The 26192-nt window shown below is 40.0% G+C and overlaps 1 protein-coding gene across 2 annotated transcripts in view; it reads left to right on the forward strand.

The window, feature by feature from the left end:
• EVL (Enah/Vasp-like) overlaps positions 1-26192 on the forward strand; it is a 172980-nt gene that overhangs the window by 924 nt on the left and 145864 nt on the right. The gene's annotated exons all lie outside the window — the stretch shown is intronic.

A 26192-nucleotide genomic window follows, 5' to 3' on the forward strand; every position in this document is an offset into this window, starting at 1 on the left:
CGCTGGCTTTGGCTGCTTGTGGGGTCCTCTTAGGCTCCGGGAGGCCTGCGGCGGCCTGGAAGGCAGACCCTCGCGGGCAGGTGTGGCCGTGTCCCGACCGCGCGAGGACCGAAGTTGGCGGAAGCCCCCGTGCGGTGCCTTCCAGCCCGGAGGAAGCTGGCCTGAAGCCCCCAGGCCTTGCCGAAGCCTCCCCCTGCCAGCGCCCAGAGCCGCGTTTGGGCTTTTACAGGTGTAGTTTCCCCTCGACTTGGAGCCGGTCTCCCAATTCTCAACCCCCCTTTTTTTCTTCTTGCACGCCAGTAAAGTGCAAGGCCCCCAAATGTACCGCTCATTGATGTATCACCCAGCTTGGGAGCCTGCTGATTATCAGGCCAAGAAATAAAACCTCGCTTCTCCCAGAAGCCCGGTGCCCTCTTCCAGTCGCTAAACCCTGCCTTCCTCTCCAGACCCTGTCGTGACTTTTTTGGGGTAATCACTTTTTTTTTACATTTGTAATTTTACTTTCTAAACACGTATCTCGTAAAAACTGTAGTTTGTAACTGTAGTTTCCTTTGCCTGTTTTGTATTATTTGTGTCAATGAAATAATACAGTATTCTTTTGTGTCTGGTGTTTTTCAAGATGTTTTCGAGATCCATCCATTCCGTTGTAATCGTTATTTGTTCATTTTTATTGGTCTATAGTATTCTGTTGTAAGAATATACCACAGTGTACGCATTCTACTGTTACTAGACATTTTAGTTGTGTCTAGCTTTGTCGGCTATTAATAATGCTGTTACGGATATTGTTGTGTATCTCCTGGTGCATTCATTTCGATTGGGTAGATATCTAGTAGAATTTTTAGGTCAAAAGATACGCAAATCTTTAGCATTAGCAGTAAACGCCAAGTTGCCAAAGTGGTTCTACGAGTTGACATTCTTACCAAAAAATGTGTGAGAGTTCTTGTTGCTTCACATCCTTGACAACACTTGGTATTGTCAGTCTTAAATTTTAACCATTCTGTTGATTATGAAATGATACCCCATTGTGGTTTTAATCTGCAGTTTCCTGTTGACTGATGAGGCTGAACATCTTTTTATTTTTATTTGGTATATTTTTCTGGAGTGCCTGTTCAGATGTCTTGCCCACATTTCTTTTGGGTTTTTTGTTTGTTTGTTTTGAGACGGAGTCTCGCTCTGTTGCCCAGGCTGGAGTGCAGTGGTGCGATCTCGGCTCACTGCAACCTCTGCCTCCTGGGTTCAAGCAATTCTGCTGTCTCAGCTTCCCGAGTAGCTGGGATTACAGGTGCGTACCACCACACCTGGCTGATTTTTGTATTTTTAGTAGAGACGGGTTTCACCATGTTGGCCTCGAGGTTGGCCCTGAGGTCAGGAGTTGACCTCGAACTCCTGACCTCAGGTGATCAACCCGCCTTGGCCTCCCAAACTGCTGGGATTACAGGCGTGAGCCACCGAAAATAGTTTCCTGTAAAATATTAGAAAGCTTACATGTGTTTTCCCTTTTACATTAAGATATGTGGTTCACCTGAAATTCATTTTTGTGTGACATAATGTGAAAAAGGGGTTAAATTTTATTTTTACTTAACACCATTTTTTTCAGCACCATTTATTAAAAAGATAATCTTTTCCCCATAACTGTTGTACCACCTTTGTCATCTTCCAGTCTTCCCTTTGGAGTTATTTTCTTTCTGCCTGAAGAATACTCTTTAGTATTCTTTAGTGCAGGTCTGGCAACAAATTCTTAGTGTTTGTCGAAAAACGTCATTATTTATTCTTTATTGTTTTCTTTTTTGTAAGTTTTATTGAGATATAATTCACACACAGTAAAGTTTACCCATTTAAAGCCTACGGTTTAGTGGTTTTTAGAATATTCAGTTATACAACCATTACCACATCTAATTTTAGAACTTTTTTCCATTTGTGAAGTGTCTTTTTATTAGTTATAGGACTCTTGGTTTGCTGTTGATTTCTTTTAGCATTTTAAAAAGTTAATTCACTTTATTTTTCTTGTATAAAAATCCTACATTGTATAATAGCCATAGCTGGAGCCTGGGTTCTCTGCAGTGGAGACTCTGGTCAGTGAATTTCTAGTTTCCTAATAGGTAGACTTGGTGAATATGGTCTCCTTCCAGAGCTTGGGGATCAGATAGCTGTAGGTCTTTGAGATGACATTAACAGTGGCCTTGGTGAAGTTGCCCAGGGTGGCAGTGCAGCCCCTGACTGAGGTGTGGCAGTCCTTAATGCCAGCCATCATCAGCAGCTTTTTGGGCACAGAGATCAAGATGAAACCATTGTGTCTGTGTGTAGAGATGAGGTGTGCCAGCACAGAGCTGCAGTGGTCTGTCACCTTGCAAGGAATGCCGTGGGGCTTGCCAGTGTTGTCTCCTGAGATGCCTCTCTGCACCATAACAGTGGAGAGCTTGGCAAAGATGATGACTCCTTGGATGGTAGTAGCTACCGTCTTGGAGCATTTAACACCCAGACCGACATGGATATTTTAGTCCCCAGTGGCAACAAGTGCCTTGAATCTGGACCACTGGCCAGTGCAAGTCTGCATTTTTACTGGCATAATCTTAAACTCATCCTTGAGGGTTGCCCCCAGGAAAAAGTTGATGATCCTCGGTCTCCTTGATGGGCGGGGGAGGAGATAGAGCTTCAGGGACTTAATCTTCATGTCCTTGACTATGCTGCCCAGTTTGATGATGGGGAGCTACGCCTTGGCCTTGCCACCACCAGCTCCGTGGCCCCAGCCTTAGCCCTGGATGCCACTGCTGTGGCTTCCCATTTTGGGGCCTCTAGGCCCTCCCACTGCACTGGTCTCATTTGCCATTTGGTGTTTTCTTGGAGAACTCTTTTAGCATTTTAAAGCTATTTCATTATCTATGACTTAGTTTCTGTTGAGAAGTCACTTGTCCGTCTCTTGTTCCTTTGAAAGTAGTCTTTTTCTCTGGCTGTTTTTAGAGTTTGTCTTTGGTTTTCAGCAATTTTTCTATACTGTCCCTAGTATGGATTTCTTTTTATTTATAATTAGAGTTTTTAGGGATTCTTGAATTTGTGGCTTCATGTCTTTCATTGGTTTTGGAAATCATCAGCCATTAGTACTTCAGTTATTTCTTCTGCCCCATTTTCTCTTACCTTTCCTTCTAGGGCTACAGTGATATGAGACCAGCAGTTCCCAACTTTTTTGGCACCAGGGACTGGTTTTATGGAAGAAAATTTTTCCATGGGGGGTTAGGGGGGTGGTTTCCAGATAAAACTGTTCCACCTCAGATCATCAGGCATTAGCTTCTCATAAGGAGTGCACAATCTAGATCATCAGGCATTAGCTTCTCATAAGGAGTGCACAATTCAGATCATCAGGCATTAGCTTCTCATAAGGAGTGCACAATTCAGATCATCAGGCATTAGCTTCTCATAAGGAATGCACAATTCAGATCATCAGGCATTAGCTTCTCATAAGGAGTGCACAACCTAGATCATCAGGCATTAGCTTCTCATAAGGAGTGCACAACCCAGATCCCTTGCATGCACAGTTCACAATGGGGTTCACGCTTCTATGAGAATCTAATGCTTCAGCTCATCTGACAGGAGGCAGACTGCAGGCGGTAATGCTCGCTCATCTGCCACTCACCTCCTGCCGTGTGGCCTGGTTCCTGACAGGCCATGGACCAATACTAGTTCATGTCCAGGGGTTGAGGACCCCCATGTTAGTCCATTTCACTATATCTTCTATGTCTCTTAACTGTTTCTCTGCGTTTTACATGTTTCTCTTTCGGTTCTTTATTCTGGTTATCTCCTTCTCACTGTCTGTCTCTCTCCATCGCTCCTCCTCTGCTGTATATAATCTGCTATTAAAACCACCCATTGAGTTTTTAATTTCAGGGTTTTTAAAAATTATTTTTAAATTTCTTTTTTGTTTTTTATTTTTATTATTTTTCAGAGTCTCATTCCTTTGCTCAGGCTAGAGTGCAGTGGCTCAGTCATGACTCACTACAGCCTTAAACTCCCACCTTAGTAGCCTCCCAAGTAGCTGCAACTACAGGCACACGTCCCCATGGCCAGCTTTTATTTATTTATTTATTTATTTATTTATTTAAGTGACAGGGTCTTGCTGTGTTGCCCAGGCTGGTCTCAAACTCTTGGCCTCCAGTGATACTCCTGCCTCAGCCTCCCAAAGTGCTAGGATTACAGGCATGAGCCATTGTGCCCAGCTGATTTTTATATTTGTTTGTTTCTGTTTTATACTTCCAAGCTATCTGCCAAAATTATCGATCTTGTCTTTTACCTCCTTTAACATAGTATGTGTAATTATCTTAAAGTCCATGTTCAATTATGGCCATCTGTTAGTTGTTTCCAGTGTCTGTTCCTGTTGGTTTTCATTCATATTGTCTTGTCTCCTTATGTGCCTAGTGTTTTTTTTAAATGTGTGGTAAACATCATATTTGCAAAATTATTTGTAGGAATAATTTGAGGCCTAAGATGATGCTTTTTTCTTACAGAGATAATTCACATCTGCTGTTGTCAGGCACATGGGAGCACTTACAATCAGCATTGCCTTCAGTACAGTTTCAGGGATTGAAATATCTCTAAGCTGAGCTGCAGTTCTTGTGAAGACAAACCTGTTCTGTTCACTTTTCCTCCTAATGTTCTCTTCTTTACCAGCACCTTTACTCTCCACCCCAACACCAAACTTCTAGCATTCCCTTCAGAATTGATAAACACCCTTCAGGAAAATTAGCCTCAAACACTGAGCTCACTTTCTCAGGCTCTGACTTGCTTTCCTCCCCCGTGCCTCCAAGCAGGTATTTCTTACATTTTTCCCAGCTTTTCTAGTTCTTTTTAGATAGAGGATTGTTCTTTTTTCCTTAGTCCACAGTTACTATCAGTAAAAGTCCCTGATTTTTGCATTTTCAGGAACAGTTTGAGTCAATATTCAATTCTGGAGATTCATGCTACCAGGTTATGGAAGCTGTAGAGAACAGTGACACCTATTTTCTTGTGTTCTGTCCTAATTGTATTAGATTATCTCTGCTAGTTTGTGAAATGCTTTTGGAATCAAGATAACTTTAAGAATAAATCTTTAACTCCTCTTAATAAATAATTAATTGAAAAAAATAGCAATTTAGCTCAGGTCATTAAAGCAAAAGATTTGGGGGGCAGGTACTTTTATCTCCTTTCCATGGTTCCTTTCTCTGATTCCTTATTTATTTGATAAAAATTATGCTCTAACCAGTCCTCCCGAATAGAAATTTAATTTATTTTTTATTTTTATTTTTTAGATGGAGTCTCACTCTGTTGCCTGGGCTGGAGCACAGTGGTGCAATCTCAGCTCACTGCTACCTCCATCTCCCAGGTTCAAGTGATTCTCCTGCCTCAGCCTCCCGAGTAGGTGGGATTACAGACATCCGCCACTACACGCGGCTAATACTTTGTATTTTCATCTGCCACTACGCGCGGCTAATATTTTGTATTTTTAGTAGAGACGGGGTTTCCCTGTGTTGGCCAGGCTGGTCTTAGGTTCTTGACCTCGTGATTCGCCCACCTCGGCCTCCCAAAGTGCTGGGATTATAGGCGTGAGCCACCGTGCCTGGCCAGAACATTTAATTTTTGAGTCAACAGTAGCATAAGAGCATTCTCAGATCTCATTCTTTGGGATCTAAAAAAGTCATGGATGGCCAGGCACGGTGGCTCATGCCTGTAATGTCAGCACTTTGGGAGGCCAAGGCAGGCAGATCACCTGAGGTCAGGAGTTCGAGACCAGCCTGGCCAGCATGGCAAAACCCCCATCTCTACTAAAAATACAACAGTTAGCCAGGCGTGGTGGTGGGCGACTGTAATCCCAGCTACTCAGGAGGCTGAGGCAGGAGAATCACTTGAACTCGGAAGGCAGAGGTTACAGTAAGCTGAGATCTTGCCATTGCACTCCATCTTGGGTGACAGAGCCAGAGACTCTGTCTCAAAAAAAAAAAAAAAAAAAAAAAAAAGTCGGCAGGGCGCGGTGGCTCACACCTGTAATCCCAGCACTTTGGGAGGCCGAGGCAGGTGGATCACGAGGTCGGGAGATCGAGACCATCCTGGCTAACACGGTGAAACCCCGTCTCTACTAAAAAAAATACAAAAAATTAGCCGGGCATGGTGGTGGGCGCGGTGGCGGGTGCCTGTAGTCCCAGCTACTCGGGAGGCTGAGGCAGGAGAAAGGCGCGAACCCGGGAGGCGGAGCTTGCAGTGAGCCGAGGTCGCGCCACTGCACTCCAGCCTGGGCGACAGAGCGAGACTCCGTCTCAAAAAAAAAAAGTCATGGACGTAGAAATAAAAGTTCTTAAGTGGTTTTTCCAGAATGAAGAACCATTTTTCTTTTTTTTAAGTCAGTCATTTTTTACACAGATTTTTAAAATTGCTACAGACAGTTTAACCTGGTTCTTCATTGCAGACTGCTTATAGTTGAATACCTATACATGTATATTTACCTGTACCTGAAGTACTTGGCTTTAGTACATGGATTTAAATGAATCCAGGGGGACTATTCATTACCTTTGTTGTCAGTTGACTTGATTTGATTATTTATAAGCAATTTGGTTTACCTATGATAACACTTTCCTTTTTGTTCAGTCCTAAATTTTTAAAATGAAAGTAATGTATTATTTCTCTTGATAGATACTATCATGAGAGTACATAGATATGACCTATTGCTAAAAGTCTAAAATGTAATATCCAAACCGTGTTCCTTTTGGAGCATCTCAGGAAGCCATAACGCTGGAGATGCATTCTAACAAGTGAGCTAAACACTCGAGGCACATGGCCACTTATTTTAACCAAAAAGTACTATTGAATCAACTTATTCAAATAATGAAGTCTAAGTCTGAGTTTTTCTTTGTTTTCTAGACTACTGCCTGAATTCTTGTTTCTCTTTTTCTAACAGACTCTATGTATTTTCATATTTTCATTGAGAAATCATTTTTTGAAGGCTTACTGTTGTCTGGTACTGGATTAGATGGGGTAAGGAGGTGTAAGGAACTAGACACTCCCATCCCCCACTCTCACCGCCCATATGCAAATAATCCCCATACCTAAAAGATTTACAGAAATTTACTAGATCTTTCTGCAGTTGCTACAAAAAAAAAAAAAAACAAACCCACCCTCATATATACAATATGCAATCTATTTCTGCTTATATATTCGAGTCATTTATCTATTGGGAACATTCTCTTCTGTGAACATTTTCCCTATCTGCTTTTTTTAAAGATTTAGATACAGAAGTTAAAAAATTTTTAGGTCATTAAGTTTTGTTCCTGATGATTTTTCCATATTTCTGACATTTAAGATGTTGTTTTTCTAGAATTTTAATTATTAAACTTTTTTTTCAGTTATACGTGAAGTTGGCCCTCTGTATCTGTCGATTCTGTATCTGTGGGTTCAACCAACCTTGGATGGAAATATTTTTTTAAAAAAAGGATGGTTGTGGCCGGGCGCGGTGGCTCACGCCTGTAATCCCAGCACTTTGGGAGGCTGAGGTGGGCAGATTACGAGGTCAGGAGATCCAGACCATCCTGGCTAACACAGTGAAACTCTGTCTCTACTAAAAATACAAAAGATTAGCTGGACGTGGTGGCGGACGCCTGTAGTCCCAGCTACTCGGGAGGCTGAGGCAGGAGAATGGTGCGAACCCGGGAGGCAGAGCTTGCAGTGAGCCAAGATCGTGCCACTGCACTCTAGCCTGGGTGACAGAGCAAGACTCTGTCTCAAAAATAAATAAATAAATAAATAAAAATAAATGAATAAATAAAGGATGGTTGTGTCTATACTGAACACGTACTGATATTTTTTCTTGTCATTATCCCCTAAACAATAAAGTATAACAACTACTTATATAGCATTTGCATTGTATTAGGTGTTATAAGTAATCTAGAGATGATTTAAGGTGTATAGGAAGATATACCTGGGCTATATGCACATATGACTCCATTTTACCTAAGGGATTTGAGCATCTGCAAACTTTGGTATCTGAGATGGGTCCTGGAACCAGTCTCCTGTGGATACTGAGTATGACTGTATAACAGTTTTAAAAATTCATTCTTCAAATGGTCTGAAATATGAGGTGGAGACTTAAATTATATTTTTCTCAAAATTGCTGGTCGGATACTTGATCATATCAGTAGTTTATATGGTAGAGATAACAGCAACATTTTCTGGGTTGGACGGCCGTGCAGGCATCTGGATCCCAACATCCCGGGGTGCATGGTTGTGGCTGGTAATGCCTACATGAGTGAGAATCACCTCTAATTCTCAGAAAGCTTACCTGCCTCCCCCCGAGGCCAGCCTTGTACACATGAGGCATGGCCAGTCCAGCCTGTCAACAGGTCTGGTTATGAGCCAAGAACCGCTTCATCTGGGCCAAGGGCACTTTATTGATATTGGAGTTCTACAGAACGCAGTGTGATTACAGAATACGGTATAAAATACACAGGTACAAACACAGTCTCCATTTCTCATCCTTAGCCTGTACTAGCTATCACAGTTGGGTCAAAATATATTTCTGAACCCAGTGCTGCAAATTGCAGGTACGGGGCATTTCCTAAGGTGGCTTTTGTAAGGGCTGTAGGGATTCCGTGTGTATCTTTCCAGGCTCTCTTGTTCTGTCTGCCTGTTTTTAGGCCTATGCCATTACCATATTTACCTTGTAGACAGTGATTTTAATTTGAGCGGCATCATTGATTAATGTTATTTTGAATTTTGCTGGTTTGGTGATTTTGTTTGTATTTAATTTATAAGTTTGTTTTTTGCTTATCTAGTTATATAAACATAAGACATTTAAACTTAGTTTTATAGTTGTGTATACAAGCTGGGTGTGGTGTCACATGCCTGTAATCCCAGCTACTCGGGAGGCTGAGCAGGAGGATGGCTTGAGGCCAAAAGTTTGAGACCGGCGGTGGCGGTGGCGGGCAACATATTGAGATCCTGTCTCAAAAAAAAAAAAAAAAAAAGTGTAGGCATCTGCTTTTTAGGCTTTTGGCTAGCACTTCTGTTGATTAAGAAAAATAATAGGCCAGGCATGGTGGCTCACACCTGTAATCCCAGCACTTTGGGAGGTCGAGGCGGTGGATGGATCACCTGAGGTCAGGAGTTGGAGACCAGCTTGGCTAACATGGTGAAACCCCGTCTCTACTAAAAATACAAAAATTAGCCAGGTGTGGTGGCGGGCGCCTGTAATCCCAGCTACTTGGGAGGCTGAGGCAGAAGAATTGCTTGAACCCGGGATGGGGAGGTTGCAGGAGCCGAGATCATGTCATTGCACTCCGGCCCGGGTGACAGAGTGAAACTGTCTCAAAAATAAAATTAAAAAAAAGAAAAATAATAATTATATATATAAGCTGAATGAATATAAATCATACTGTTTCACATACAGATTTTTCCCCTTTAAAGAGAATATGTGTACTGCCCATGTTTGAGGAACCTTGCAATAGACTTACCCTGGAGATACAGTGGGTGCACAATAAAGCAGTAAAGCAAATATTGTAAGAAAGCAAGTCACATGAATTTTTTTGTTTCCAAGTGCATATAAAAGTTACGTTTACATTATACCATAGTCTGTTAAGTATGCAGTAGCACTATGTCTAGAAAATGTACATACCTTCATTAGAAAATACCTTATTGCTTAAAAATGCTAGCAAAGTGAGCATAGGATATTGGAAAAAATGATGCCAATAGATTTGCTCAGGGCAGTTGCTACAAACCTTCAATTGGTAAAAACGCAATACCTGTGAAGCTCAATAAAGTGAAGCCCAATGAAACGAGGTCTGTCTGGATAAGCTTGATGAAGGGACTCTTGAGTTGCCAAATGAATATATCGCAAGTGCTGCAGTAAGAGTGGTGGTAACTCAGGGGAAAACACTTCCAGCTGATGTCGGGGTGAGGGTGAGAAGAGTGGCTGGTCCCTTCATGAAACAGTTAAGGAGAGTTTGAAAACAGAATGGTATGATATAAAGAAGACAATACAGATCAGCATTGATCCTGCTCTTTACAGATAACCACATCAAACCTGTGGTGTAGTTCCTTTATCATTCCCAGGTATAAGTGAAACATTTTTACAAAATTGAAAGTGTACTGTATATTTGTATTGGGCATTGTACATTTGATATATATGCACTTCCCCCTTACTAAATATTCTTTGAAAACAGCTAAATATTCTTTGAAAACAGTTAAAATAGCTGAATAATAGTCTATCAGATGGTATACTATAATTTATTCGTAATATATATTTTAATGGTATTTTTGGGACCAAAGGGTATAAACATTTTAAAGGCTATCAATATATACTACCAGAATGTTAATTTTAAAGAAGAAAGAGATAAAGTCAGTGAATAGAAGTTTAATCCTAGAGGTTTAACTTGGAGGTTGTCCCAAAAACAAGCACCAAAGGAAGGACTTTGGAAAGGAATCAGAAGAGAGAAGTAAATGGAGTTAAGAGGGAGAGCGGGGAAAAAATACTGTACTTTGAAATGGTGTAGTTCTGTCTGCTCACCAGGGGAGGGAGCCCTGTTCCCAGTTCCTCTGTAAGCGATTCATACGAAGATGCATTGTCTTTGTCTTTAGGGCTGTGTGAAAGACATCTACTCTTCAGTTTGCAGTTAATGTAGGTATGTAAAGGGACTTCTTAAAAAGAATTTGAGTTAGATTTAAAATGTTTTAGTTTAATTTAACCCCGGTATACTGAGCAGCCTGGGTTTTAGAGTCAGACCTGGATTCTGCCCTAGAGGTACTATTTATCAGCTGACTTTTAGCAATTTACTTAACCTTTATGAGCCTCCATTTTTCTCAAGTATAAATGAGGACAGTTCACTTTCTTCAGAGGGTTTTGTGAGGATCAAATGAGAATACATGAAAAGTTCTTAGCTTATGATATTCAGTAAAGGTTAGTTATCTGCCCTACTCCATCCCACCCCAGCCTCACCACCCTGTATTTATTTTCTAAGGTTTATCTTCCATGAGGATATGGGACAGTTCTGGTTTCAAATATTCTGCCCTTTTGCCAGATGACTATATAACTTCATATGTGATAAATTTTGGTTTAGAAACTGCAGTTGCTATTGATGCATCAACTTCTAAGAAAGATCCAGGGACATTCTCTATGAAAGATGAAATAGACAAAATAAAGATTAAACAGGAGACATAATATTTGGAGGTAGAGGCGATAATTGTACCAGAAAACTTAGGTTAAGAAATAGTTACTTCAGTCGAGCACACTTAGCTGTGAAATTCATGGAAGTCATGGCAAAAAGGGAAACATAAGCCAGTGTGTGCCTCTCCTTGGGTAGTAAAGGAGAGACATGCCATTTTATAGCTCTTAAAGGTGTGTTTTCTATGGAACTTAAAGAGACAGTGGACCTTACAAGAGCTTGGTTTTGGCAGCTGCCTACACCCTTCTCCAGTCCTTTTCCCATGTATTTGTCCTGGGCCTCTTCTTTAAAAGGTTCCAGCACTCTCAACCATTCTCTGGGTCCTACCTGCTGCTCTGCTGCTTTTGTGGAGCTGTGTTTATTGCACTGATCTTCTCTTCTGCCTTCTCTCTCAAAGAATTCTTAAATAAGAAAAGATCTGATGCTAAATCATGCAAGTTGATCTCAGTCTATCTGCTTCCTTTTCCTCTTTACCTTGCTAACTTCTTAGCCTTCAAATCTTATTTGAAACATCACTTCCTCAGGGAGGCAGCCTTTGACCCTTAGCCTAGCTGAGGGCCCTTTCCTGTTAATTACCTTTGTGATATTCCCATATTTCCTCTTCTGTAACTATTTATATGTATGTAATTACTTAAAATTTCCCTGATCTACTGAAGGCTTTATAAAGGCAGAGATTATGCTTGTTTTGCTCTCTGCTAGAACCCCAGAGCCTAGCACTGGTACTTGGCACTTGGTAGATGTTTAATAAAATGTTGACACTGCCACCTATACCTAAGATGGATAGTTGATCGTGGCATTCATCCCAGTTTGGCATGGATCCTTCTAAGGACAGCATTTCAGGTGGCCACCCCCAAATAGTAGAAGCTAGCATCCAAGCGAAAGCTATTTTATTATGTGCTTAATGACTTAATGCATTACTGAGGTGACAGTGATTTAGTCTGTTGTGTCCTTACTGCTGCCATAAGACGTGATTTGTTTGGTGATGTGTGGATGGGTATTTTTTTCTGTGATTTCTTTGTAAGGACGTTATCCACTGTAACCCTTAGTATCCCAGATGTTTCTCAAACTTGAATATGTGTAGGAATCACTGGGGGGTTGTGTATGTATGTATGTGTCTTTCCAAAATGGAGACCCCAGCCCCATCCCCAAGGATGAATGAATGCTTTTCTTTCTTTTTTAAATTAACAGACTTTGTATTTTAGAACAGTTTTAGATTTATAGAAAAATTGAGAAGGTTGTACAGAGAGTTCCTATACACCTGCTGCACACATATAGTTTCTCCTGTTAATTAACATCTTATATTAGTATGATACATTATTACTGATATGTTATTATTATTATTTGAGATGGAGTTTTGCTCTGGTCGCCCAGGCTGGAGTGCAGTGGTGCAATCTTGGCTCACTGCAACCTGCACCTCCCAGTTTCAAGCGATTCTCCTGCCTCAGCCTCCCGAGTAGCTGGAATTACAGGTGTGCATCACCACACCCAGCTAATTTTTTTGTATTTTTAGTAGAGACTGAGTTGCACCGTGTTGGCCAGGCTGGTCTTGAACTCCTGACCTCAGGTGATCCACCCGGCTGGGCCTCTGAAAGTGCTGGGATTACAGGCATAAGCCACTGTGCCCAGCTGACACTATTATTAATTAAAGTCCAGCATTTATTCAAGTTTCCGTTGTTTTTACCCGATATCCTTTTTCTGTTCCAGGATCCCATTCAAGACATTAGTTTAGCTTGTATATAACAACGTTAAGTTGTTATATCTCTTTAGGCTCCTCTTGGTGGTGATGGTTTCTCAGACTTAACTCATTTAATTTTAATCATATTTGCTTACATTTTTGCTTGACAGATGCATATATATTGAGTACCTACTACATGCGAAATAGTGGGGCTAGGGATAGAGAGCTATGGAGACCTACATAAGCCTCAAGGGTTTATAGCCAAGAAGAATAGCATGGGGCATGTGAGATGAAAGTGTCAGAAAAGAGGTATGAACGACATAATTTTTATTTATTATTATTACATTTGAGATGGGCCTAGGGGAACTGACAGGATTTTGACTGGGCTTATCTTCTGTTTTGGTTCTTCACCTTTGTACTTCCTTGAACTGGTCTTTCTTCCAGTTGACTTTTCAGATGCTTGAAGACAATGGACTTCAGTAAGTCTTGCCTTTTCTTGGTTAAAAGTCCTTGGTCTTGGCCAGGCGTTGTGGCTCATGCCTGTAATCCCAGCACTTTGGGAGGCTGAGGTGGGTGGATCACCTGAGGTCGGGAGTTCGTGACCAGCATGACCAACGTGGAGAAACCCCATCTCTACTTAAAATACAAGATTAGCTGGGTGTGGTGGTGCATGCCTGTAATCCCAGCTACTCGGGAGGCTGAGGCAGGAGAATCGCTTGAACCCAGGAGGCGGAGGTTGCGGTGAGCCAAGATTGCGCCATTGCACTCTGGCCTGGGCAACAAGAGTGAAACTCCACCTCAAAAAAAAAAAAAAGTCCCTGGTCTTTTTAGCCATTCATTACTAATTAGTGGCTCTTCTGTGGACCTTCCTTTCACTGAGCTCTGGCCTGCGGAAGTCCTTTAGCAATTTAGATCTCTAACTTTGGCTTGACTACAGAAAGATGTTCAACCTAGCACACAGATGAAACCCTGAATACAAAATGGAAACATACTACACCTTGGAGCCTCTTTGCTGATAGATCAAAATCAAATGTATTGGCTGGGCATGATGGCTTATGCCTGTAATCCCAGCACTTTGGGAGGCCGAGGCAAGCAGATCACCTGAAGTCAGGAGTTCAAGACCAGCCTGACCAACATGGCTAAACCCTGTCCCTACTAAAAATATAAAAATTAGCTGGACGCAGTGGCATGTGCCTGTAGTCCCAGCAACTCGGGAGGGTGAGGCATGAGAATCACTTGAACCTGGGAGGTGGAGGTTGTGGTGAGCTGAAATTGCACCACCGTACTCCAGCCTGGGTGACAGAGTGAGACTCTGTCTCAAAAAAAAAAAAAAAAAAAAAAAAAATTCAAACGTATCCACTGGCACTGCGTCTTTCTACCAGCTGAGATTTCTAAGAGAACAGCTTCAGGGTCCCGTTTATGAGCATTTTCTTTCCTGGGAAGAAGGAAAATACTCTCCTCAATTTGTATCATTAAGGAAAATCAAACTGTAAGCAACAGACTGAATCAGATAGAGTGTCCCAATTAGAGGAGCAGCGCTAGGAAGGGAACCAGCTGGTGCCTTCACAAGATCAGAGTGATATGCTTCAGAGTGTCCGAGGCTATGGGTGATGAGGCAGCATGACTGTGAAGTGCACATATGGTAATAATTCCACAAATATTTATTGAGTTCACTGTGCTGATTTCTGGACTATGAATTGAAGACATGGTTTTCTACACATGTAGCCTAGTTCCAAGGAGATAGAGCATAAGTATGTGCAATTCAGCATGTCTACAACTGGACTTACTACCCCTACATTTATGAACAATTGTTTGTTGACAAGAGTGCCAGACAATTCAATGGGGGAAAACAGCCTTTTCAACAAATACTGGGACAAAATAACCACATACAAAAGAATGAAATTGGACCCTACCTCACACCATATACAAAACTTAAAGTAGATTGTAAACTTAAGTGGAAAGACTAAAACTTTAAAACTCTTATGGGAGAAAATACAAGAGTAAATCTGTGTGACCTTATGTTAGACAATGGTTTCTTAGAAATAGCACCAAAAGCACAAATGACCAATAAATAAATAATTTGGACTTTATCAATATTAAAAATGTTTCTGCTGAAAATGGTACCATCAATAAAGTGACAAGACAATCCTGATAATGGGAGAAAATATTTGCAAATCATATATCTGATAAGAGATTTATATCTAGAATATATAAAGAAGTCTTATATTTTGCTATGGTCTAAAAGTTTGTGTGCTCCCAAAATTCATATGCTGAAATACTACCCCCCCCAAGATTACATTATTAAGAGGTGGGGCCTTTGGAATATGATTAGGTCATGAGGGTTGAACTCTCACATATGGGATTAGTGTCCTTATAAAAGAGGTTAGAGGCCGGGTGTGGTGGCTCATGCCTGTAATCCTAGCACTTTGAGAGGCCAAGGCGGGTGGATCAACTGAGGTCAGGAGTTCGAGACCAGCCTGGCCAATATGGCGAAACCCTGTCTCTATTAAAAATATAAAACTTAGCCTGGCATGGTGGCACACGCCTGTAATCCCAGCTACTTGGGAGACTGAGGAAGGAGAATCACTTGAACCCAGGAGGTGGAGGCTGCAGTGAGCCGAGATTGCACCACTGCGCTCCAACCTGTGTGACAGGAGCAAGACTCCATCTCAAGTAAACAAACAAATAAATAAATTAAAAAAAGGGGTTTAAGGGAGCTTGTTTGCCCCTCCTAGCATGTGAGGATGAAGCAAGAAGGCTCTATGAGGAAAAGGCCTTCATCAGATAGTTAATTTGCCAGTGCCTTCATCTTGGACTTCTCGGCTTCTAGAACTGTGAGAAATAAATGTTGTTTATAAGCCACCCAGTTTCTGGTATTTTTGTTATAGCAGCTTGAATAGACTAAGACATCTCAACAATGAAAAGACAACCCAATTTTTTTTTTTTTTTTTTTTTTTTTGAGACGGAGTTTCACTCTTGCTGCCCAGGCTGGAGTGCAATGGCGTGATCTTGGCTCACAGCTATCTCTGCCCCCTGGGTTCAAGCAATTCTCCTGCCTCAGCCTCCCAAGTTGCTAGGATTATAGGCATGCACCACCACACCCTGCTAATTTTGTATTTTTTTAGTAGAGATGGGATTTCTCCATGTTGGTCAGGCTAGTCCCAAACTCCCGACTTCAGGTGATCCGCCCACCTCGACCTCCCAAAGTGCTGGGATTACAGGTGTGAGCCACCGTGCCTGGCCAAGATAACCTGATTTTAAAATGGGCAAATTATTTGAATAGATACCTTTCTGAAGAAGATAAACAAATGGCCAGTAAGCACTTGAAAAGGCGCTTAGCATCATTAGACAAGAGGAAATGCAAACCAAAACCACAATGAAATACCATTTCATACTCACTAGGATGGTTTGAATAAAAAAGATAATAACAAATGTTGGTGAGGACGAGGATAACCCTTACACATTGGGAATGTGGGTAAACCTCACATATTGGAGCCCTCGTACATTGCTGGGGAGTGTAAAATGGTGCAGCTGCTTTGCAAAACAGTTTGTCAGTTTTTCAGAATGTTAAACATAGAGTTACCCTATGACCTATCAGTTCCACTCGTAGGCAGATAGCCAAGAGAAATTAGAACATATGTCTACACAGAACTTAAACACAAATGATCATAGTGTTATTCATGATAGCCTCAAAGTGGAAACAACCCAAATGTTCATGAATCGATGAATGGATAAACAAAATGTGGTATATCCATACAGTGCAATAAAAAGTAATGAAATACTGATACTGATATAACATGGATGAACATCAGAAACATTATGCTTAATGACAGGTGCAGTCACAAAAGACCACGTATTGTATGATTCCATTTACATGAAATGTCCAGAATAGGCAAATCTATAGAGACAGAATGTAGATTAGTGATTGCTTGGGTGGGTGGAGGGTGTGGGGCTGAGGGTCAGTTTGAGAATGGGGAGTAACTGCTAATGAGTACAAGATTTCTCTTGGAGATAATCCCAGTATTGCAAGATTGGATTATGGTAATGGTTGCACAATTCTGTGAATATCCTAAAAACTATTGTATACTTTAAATGGGTGAATCTTATGAAAAAATCTGTTCCTCAGTAAATCTGTTTTAAAACAACAACTGAACTCACTATGTTCCTTCCCAGACTTGTCTTTTTTCAGAACCTTTATTCCCAGAGAGACACACTTTGTGATCCAAAATAGAAACGTGGAGGTGTGATGGAGTGTCTCGGTTCCCTCCTGTCACATCCAGGTGTTTTTATCATTTCTTCTTCCTTAAAAATCTCTTCTCTTTGTCCCCATCTCCCCAGGGCCATGATACTGATTTAAGTCAGGTCTTCATCATTATTAAAACACCATAATTATATTCCACTTTTGTTTTCTACCTCTTAAAATGTCTCCTCTGTGCTTTGTTGTTAGTACTCAAATCTGAGTTAATATTTTCTTCTTAGGTTTCTTGAGGATATTCCTGTATCTTTATAATAAAGTCATAACTGCTAGAGAGTATGCAAAGGCTTGCATGAGCTGACGTCTTTCATGACTCTCCAGATTAATCTCTTCTGTTTTCCCTGTTATAAGGAACCCACCCTCACATATTTTTTCTACATCTTGTACCTTGTATATAATATTCATCCTGATTGTAGTGCCACATTTCAAGTGATCAACAGTTACATGGTGGCTATCATATTGGACAGCACAGATTATAGACCATTTTCATTATTGTGGAAAGTTCTAATAGACAGTGCTGGTCTAATACCTGACATAGCTTACTGTGGCACTCAGTAAATAAATGAATGAATGTAATCATAGCTGTTATCTGTGGCAGGCGTTCACCCAGCTCCTGCTTTTATACTTGTAGTAGTAAGTCAGTCCGTGGATTATGAGGCAATTTATTGAATTACTAAACTAGCCCTAGTTATTTCTTCCTTCTCCTTATACTCAGCTAGTATTTGCTTCTCTGAAATTTCTACTGTTGACCCAACTTTTGCATAATCCAAAACAACACCCAAGAATTAAAATATGGCAATCATTTCCCCGAAGTCTTCTCTAAGTTAAACACTTTGCTTACTTAAGCTTTGTATAACATGGTCAGAGTCATCCATGAAGGCTGGAGTCAGCTTTTTCCAAATTCCTGTTAATGTTGATAATTTGACCTCCTCCCTGAATCACAAATATTCTTAATGACATCTAGAATGGTGAATCTTTTCAGAAGGTTTTCAATTTACTTTGCTCAGATTCATCTTCTGGCATATACTGGGATATCAGCAACGTTCAGAAAACTTGCTTAACAATAAGTTATTTATTTCCAGTGTTCGCTCTTTTTTAATTTTAATTTTTATTGTAAAAACATTAAACCCACTGTCTTAACCATTTTTAAGTGTAGAGTTCATTAGTGTTAAGTATATGCACATTGTTGTCCAATAGATCTCTAGAACTTTTTCATCTTGCAAAACTGAAACTCTAAATCCCATTAAACACTAATTCCCACTCTCCCTCTCCTGACAGCCCTTGGCACCTGCCTTTCTTCTTTCTGTTTCTATGATTTTGACTACTTTAAATACTTAAACTGAGTGAAATCATATAGCATTTGTCCCTTTGTGACTGGCTAATTTCACTTAGCATAATGTCCTTGAGGTTCATCCGTGTTGTAGCATGTGATCAGATACCCTTTTTTTAAAGGCTGCAAAATATTATTCTCTATATATAGAGAGAGAGACGCCACTTTTTAAAAATTCGTTCATTTTAATGAATTTTTGGAATTCATTAAATTTGGAATTTAATGGAATTTGGGTTGCTTCCACTCCTGGCTATTGTGAATAATTCTGCAGTGAGCATGAGTATGCAGATATCTCTTCAAGATCCTACTTTGCATTCTTTGGATAAATACCCGGAAATGGTTCTGGATATATATATATATACATATATATATATGGGGTGTGTATGTGTGTGTACCCAATTGTATATATAGCTGTATATATATAATTGACCCTTGAACAACATGGATTTGAACTATGCTGGTCTGCTTATATGCATATTTTTTTCAGTAAATATATTGGAAAAATTTTTTGGAGATTTGTGACAATTTGAAAGAAACTTGGAGATGAACTGCCACCCCCTGAGGCAGCAAGATCAACCCCTCCCCTTCCTCCTCTTCAGCCTCTCAACACAAAGACAAGGATGAAGACATTTATGATTATCCATTTCCGCTTAGTGAATAGTAAATATATTTTCTCTTGTGAGTTTCTTAATAACATTTTCTTTCTCTAGCTTATTTTAGTTTAACCCTTTTCCTGTTTAGAAAAAGTGCAGCTCGCTGCCAATGCTCATTTAATTTTACATCAACATACTCTTTGAGGCTGAAGCAAATCTGATTGATTTTCTATGTGAAAATAAAATATAAAAACTGTTCTTGGAGTTATTTCTAAACAAAGTAACATCAGAATCGTCTGAATCATCAGAATCGTCTATTTTGGAAAAATCAGATTCATCAAATGAATCTTTGGCCAACAACTGAGAATGATGTTAACATCACACATAGGAATGCGGTGTTTTCTAGGATTTGGCATTTTCAGTGATTGAGAATTACTATATTTTGTAAATGGAAATAACACTGCTAAAAACAGAATGCTATAAATAGAATGATGTCTTTTGTTTCCAAAGTTGATATACTGGAGCAATGCGAAAATAATAATAAAAGCAAGGTATTTCGTGGCAAAGTTATCTCGGGGTAATCGCAGCAACCACAGGCTCTGCCAGCAAGTATGCTTGGGGCAAAGGGGAAAAGGGTTAAGAATACAGTATATAATACATACATGTAACTTATAAAAGATGTGTTAATCGACAGTTTATGTTATCAGTAAGGCTTCCAGTCAACAGTAGGCTATTAGTAGTTAAGATTTTGGGGATTCAAAGTTACACATAAATTTTCAGCTGTGTGGTGGGAGGGTGGCAGTTTGCACCCTAACCCCTGCATTGTTTGAGGGTCAACTCTGTGTGTATGTGTGTGTGTGTGTGCGCGCGCGCAGTGATTGCTGCATCATATGTTAATTTTATTTTTAATTTTATAAAATGGCTATACCATTTCACATTCCCACCAACTGTGCACAGTGGTTCCGGTTTCTCTGCATCCTTGCCAGCAGTTATTTTCTGTTCTTCTGATAACGCTATCCTAATGGGTGTGAAGTGGTATCTCATTGTGGTTTTGATTTGCTTTTCTCTTATGATTACTGATGTTGAACATCTTTCATATGCTTCTTGGTTGTTTGTATATCTGCTTTGGAGAATTACCTGTTCAAGTCTCTTGTTCATTTATTAAATGGGTTGTTTTTTTCATTGTTGAGCTGTAGGAGTCCCTTATATATTCTGGATATTAATCGTTTACCATATATGTGATTTGCAAATATTTTCTCCCACTTTGTAGGTTGTCTTTTCACTTTGTTGATTTTTTTTTTGTGCAGAAGTTTTAAAATATGATTTAGTCTCATTTGTCTATTTTTGCTTTTGGTATTATATCCAGGACATCATTGTCAAATCAAATGTCTTGAAACTTTTCCCCTACGTTTTCTTTTAGGAGTATTATAGGTGTTACGTTTAGGTCTTTAATCCATTTTTAGTTAATTTTTGTGTATGGTGTAAGGTAAGGATCTAACCTCATTCTTTTGCATATGAATATTCAGTTTTCCTAACACCGTTTGTTGAAAAGGCTGTCTTTTCTTCATTGTGTACTCTTTGTGCCCTTGTTGAAGATTATTTGACCATACATGCAAATGGACATCATTGCCTTATTTCTTCTGATCTTAGGGGAAAATCTTTCATCCTTTCGCTATTGAGTATGATGTTAACTGTGAGCTTTTCCTATCTGGCTTTTATTATGTTGAGGTAGTTTCCTCTATTCTGAGTTTTTTGAGTGTTTTGTTTTGTTTTGTTATCGTGAAAGGGTGTTGAATTTTGTCATATGCATTTTTTTGTATTAATTGAGATGATTATATGGTTTTTGTCCTTCATTTGTTAATGTATTGCGTTGATTTTTTGTATGTTGAGCCATTCTTGCATTCCAGGTATTGGTGGTGGTGTATAATCTTTTTTTTTTTTTTGAGACGGAGTCTTGCTCTGTCACCCAGGCTGGAGTGCAATGGCGTGATTTCGGCTCACTGCCTGCCAGATTCAAGTGATTCTCCTGCCTCAGCCTCCCGAGTAGCTGGGACTACAGGCACGTGCCACCACGCCTGGCTAATTTTTTTTTTATTTTTAGTAGAGACAGGGTTTCATGGTGTTAGCCAAAATGGTCTCAATCTCCTGACTTCATGATCTGCCCGCCTTGGCCTCCCAACGTGCTAGGATTACAGGCGTGAGCTACCACGCCCAGTCGTTTAATCCTTTTAATGTGTTGTTGAATTCAGTTTGTTAGTATTTTGTTAAGGACTCCTTCATCAGTATTCATCAGATATTGGTTTGTAGTTTTCTTATTTTGTCTTTGTCTGGTTTTGGTATCAGATTAATGCTGACCTAATAGAATGAGTTTGGGAGTGTTCCCTCATCTTCAATTCTTTGGAAGAGTTTGAGGATTGATGTTAATTCTTATTTAAATGTTTGGAAAAATTGTCCAGTGAAGGCATCTTTCTTTGTTGAGAGGTTTTTGATTACTGCTTCAATTTTTTTATTAATTATAAGTCTTTTCAGATTTTTTCTTTCTTTTTTTTTTTTTGACTCGGAGTTCCATCCTTGTTGCCCAGGCTGGAGTGCAATGGCGCAGTCTTCCCTCACTGCAGCCTCTGCTTCTGGGTTCAAGCGATTCTTCTGCCTCAGCCTCCCAAGTAGCTGGGATTACAGGTGCCTGCCACCATGCCCAGCTAATTTTTTTGTATTTTTAGTAGAGACGGAGTTTCACCATGTTGGCCAGGCTGGTCTCGAACTCCTGACCTCAGGCGATCTGCCTGCCTCAGCTTCCCAAAGTGTTGGGATTACAGGTGTGAGCCACTGTGCCCAGCCCAGATTTTTTTATTTCTTCAGTCTTGGTAGGTTGTATATTTTTAGGAATTTGTCAGTTTCTTTTATGTTGTATCCAGTTTGGAATTACAGGTGTGAGCCACCACACCCAGTCTTTTGGCTTTTTTTTTTTTGTACTTTCAGCCTATTTGTGTCTTAGTGGATCTATTGTAGACAGCATATAGTTGGATTCTGGTTTTCTATCCATTCAACCAATCTATGTCTTTTAATTGGACTTTAATCCATTTACATTAAAGTAATTACTGATTGGGAAGGATTTACTATTATTTTGTTAACAGTTTTTCTGTATGCCTTGTAGCTTTTTGTCTCTCATTTCCTCTCTTGTTGCCTGCTTTTGTGTTTTATTGATTTTTTTTGTAGTGACATATTTTGATTCCCTTATCATTTCCCATTGTATGTATTCTATAGATATTTTACTTGTGATTACCATTATAATTACATAAAACATCTTAAAGTTATAACAGTCTACTTCAAACTAATAACAACTTCATTTCTGTTGCATTAAAAACTCTACTCCTTTACATCCCTGTCCACCCCATTATGTTGTTGATAATACAAATTACCTTTTTTATTTCATATCCATTAACAGACTTATAGTTACTTTTTATCTTTTGTTTTTAAAATTCTATACTGTTTAAAAGTAATTTACTCACCTGCATTACAATGCTATAGGATTCTATATTTGTCTACATATTTACCTTTACCAGGGAATTTTGTGTATTCTCATGGTTTCATGTTGCTATTTAACATCTTTTCATTTCAACTTGTCGTCCCTTTAGCATTTCTTATAGGGGAGGTTAAGTGGCAGCTTTTATTTATCTGAAAGAAGGAAAAAAAGTCTTCATTTCTCCTTCCTTCATTTTGAAGGACAGTTTTGCTGCATGTAGTATTCTTATTTGACAGTTATTTTTTCCTGTCAGCACTTTGAATATATCATCCCACTCCCTTCTGGCCTGCAAGGTTCCTACTTAGAAATTATTTGATAATCTTATAGGAGCTTCCTTATACATGAAGAGTCACCTTTCTCTTGCTGCTTTCAGGATTCTCTTTTTGTCTGTGACTTTTGGCAGTTTGGTTATTATGTGTGTTAGTATGCGTGTCTGGATTTATTCTATTTGGAGTTTTTTTAACCTTGAATTTGTGTCTCCATGACTTTCCTCAGAGTTGAGAAGTTTTAGGCTCTCTGCCTCTTTGTCTTTTGAGATGTCCATTATTTACATGTTGTTTCACTGGATGGTAGTCGATAAGTTCTTTGAGGTTCTCTTCATCTTTCTTTATTCTTTTTTCGGGTTATCCCTCTGACTCAATAATTTCAAATGTCTTGACTTTGAGTTCAGTGGTTCTGTCTTCTGCCTAGTTAAGTGCTTTTGAACCCCTCTAGTTAATTTTTCAATTGGCTCTTCATAGTTTTTCTTTGTTGATATTCTCATTTTGTTTATGCGTTGTTTTCCTGATTTCTTTAGTTTTCTATCTGTGTTGTCTTTTAGTTCATTGAGCATCCTTACAGTGGCTATTTTGAATTGTTTGGTAATTCATATAAATCTGTTTATTTAGGGTTAGTTTCTGGAGATTTAACTTGTGCTTTTGATTGGGCCGTGTTTCCCTGGTTCTTTGTATACCTTATTATCTTTTGTTGAGACTTGAGTATTTGAAAAAACAGCACCCCTCCCAGTCCTTACAGTCTGGCTTTGTACAGGGAGAGATCATCACCAGTCAACTTGACTAGATAATCTGGAGAACTCTCAAGCTTTTTCTTGGGTTGGGTCTTCTCTATGCATGTAATACCCTAGTTGAGGTTTACCTATTTGTACTCAGGATTCTGACTTCCCTATTTCCATGTCTGTGGTACTGTTTCCTCTCTGGTGCTGTAGCAAGCCTTGGTACTGGAGTTCTCCTTAGCATCTGTCAGTGGTACTGCACACTCTATGGCGCCACAGCTAGTTGCAGTGATCTTTGTTTTCAGTGGCTTCCAACCTAGTGCCCACTTCTGTCTTAGATTCAGTTAAGAAACCAGTCCCTCAGGCAGCTTTCCCCCCTCCCCCACCGCCCCATCAAAGTGAGAACATTGAATGTATGCTCTACTTTTATCTTTTCATCCTACAAAGAAGGGATTTGGGATTTTTTTTTTTTTTTTTCCAATGGTGCTATGCTGTGCTGGGGAGAGGCTGTGGCAAGTATATGCCATGAACTTTTATGCTGGCTTTCATGAGGTTCTTCTTGGCATACTTGGGGTACAGAAACCTCTTAACTGGTTTCTGGATTTCTCACAGAGGCCATCTAACATAGTTAATTGATCTCCATGGGGGAAGGAGGGTCTGGTGTTTTCTATTCCACCATCTTCCTATGCTCTCTCTTTTGGACTCAACCTTCTCTGGGAAATAATTTAATCCCTTTATATAGTTCATGAAATGTGATAAAATGTGAACTCTGAGTTCAAAAGTGCAACTTAGTAAGGGGACTTCAATTCTATTTCTCAGTTAACGTAAAGAGTAAAAATAACTCATTTGTTGAGTATTTTTACGTGCCAGGCATTGTTCTAACCACTTAACATACATTATCTCATTTAATCTTTGCAATATCTCCAACTCATTTGTTGAGTATTTTTACATGCCAGGCATTGTTCTAACCACTTAACATACATTATCTCATTTAATCTTTGCAATATCTCCAAGAGGTAGGTATTTTTACTACTCTCTCTTTTCCCCCTTCCCCCTTTTTTTGAGGCAGGGTCTCGCTCTGTCACCCAGGCTGGAGGTCAGTGGCGCAATCACAGCTCACTGCAGCCTCAACCTCCTGGGCTCAAGTGATCCTCTTACCTCAGCCTCCTGAGTGGCTGGGACTACAGGCACATGCCACCGTGTCTGGCTGATTTCTGTATTTTTTGTAGAGATGGGATCTAGCCATGTTGCCCAGGCTGGCCTCGAACTCCTGAGCTCAAGCAATCCAACTGCCTTGGCCTCCCAAAGTGCAGGATTACAGACGTGAGCCACTGCGCTCGGCCTACTGCCCTCTTTTTATAGGGGGAGAACCTGAGGCACAGAGTGATGAGGTGACACCCATTTGGCTAAAAATTGTATACTAGCAGTTCCAAGCTTGAGAGTCACGGTACTGACTGGACTGCTCAAAATGTCATAACTCAGAAATTTTAGATACTCTGTTAATACATGATCTAGACCTTCAGTTTGTGCTATTTCCCATCTTTATTACGCATTCCTTTTTTTAATCACTTGCAACAATAATTGTTTGCCTAAGTGTAACTCCTTTGGTATTTCTTGTATGGCTAATGTAAACGCCCAGCTTCTCACTGAGAATTCCAAGCTTTGAGGAAGTTAAGAAGCTGGAAGGGAAGAGTGATGTAGGTGTTTAATGATTACAATTCAGTCTTGCTCAGTTGTCCTTGCCTGAAGGGCAGGGAGGCAGCCGTTCTGTACATATTAGTCAGTACATAGGCTTAGCCTTTATGTAGTCCAGGTCACAAGATTAAGGTGTCTTATGCCACAGTTGGGCATGCAGTATATGCTTAGTGTCCATTGACCAAGATGAATGATTTTGATTCTGGGAGAGGAAAAGATTAGGACAAGAAAGGTATGGGGAGGGCTGTGGGAGTAGAGTTGTTGTGAAATGGAGATAGGTCTAAAGTCAGTGTTTTGAGGAATGGGTGAAGAGAGAACAGACCTATCAGGGTTCTGTACATCCAAAATTAGGGCAGAACTAGGTCAGGTGAGGCAATAAACACAGATTTCTCCTTTTATTGGTTGTTTGCATTAGAAGAAAGTGACGTTCATGTAAGTAACTTCAAACTCTGTTCCCTGATGTCAACCTCTGGCCCTACTCTTCATTAAGCAGAGCTGAAATTACAGCTTTAGTTTTCCTCCCTTACCCCTCCTTTCCTAAGGGGAAATACTCTATACAGTTCCCTTTCTGTTACCAATCATGATTAGAAATGCAAGGTTTGACTGATGAAGTAATTTAACCTTTTGGATTCATAGTCTCCCATCTGTACTGTATTGCCTCTCAATTCATTTGTTCCTTCATTCATTCAACAACTCATTTATTTATTTATTTATTTATTTATTTATTTATTTTATTTTTTTTTTTGAGACAAAGTCTTGCTCTTTTACCCAGGCTGGAGTGCTGTGGTGTGATCATGGCTCACTGTAGCTTTCACCACCTGGGCTCAAATAATTCTCCCACCTCAGCCTCCCAAGTAGCTGGGAACACAGATCTGCGCCACTATGCCTAGCTAATTTTTTAATTATTTGTAGAACCATGGACTCACTATGTTGCCCAGTCTAGTCTCAAACGCGGCTCC

The sequence above is a fragment of the Pongo pygmaeus genome, chromosome 15, assembly GCF_028885625.2.
Source record: "Pongo pygmaeus isolate AG05252 chromosome 15, NHGRI_mPonPyg2-v2.0_pri, whole genome shotgun sequence".
Taxonomy (NCBI): domain Eukaryota; kingdom Metazoa; phylum Chordata; class Mammalia; order Primates; family Hominidae; genus Pongo; species Pongo pygmaeus.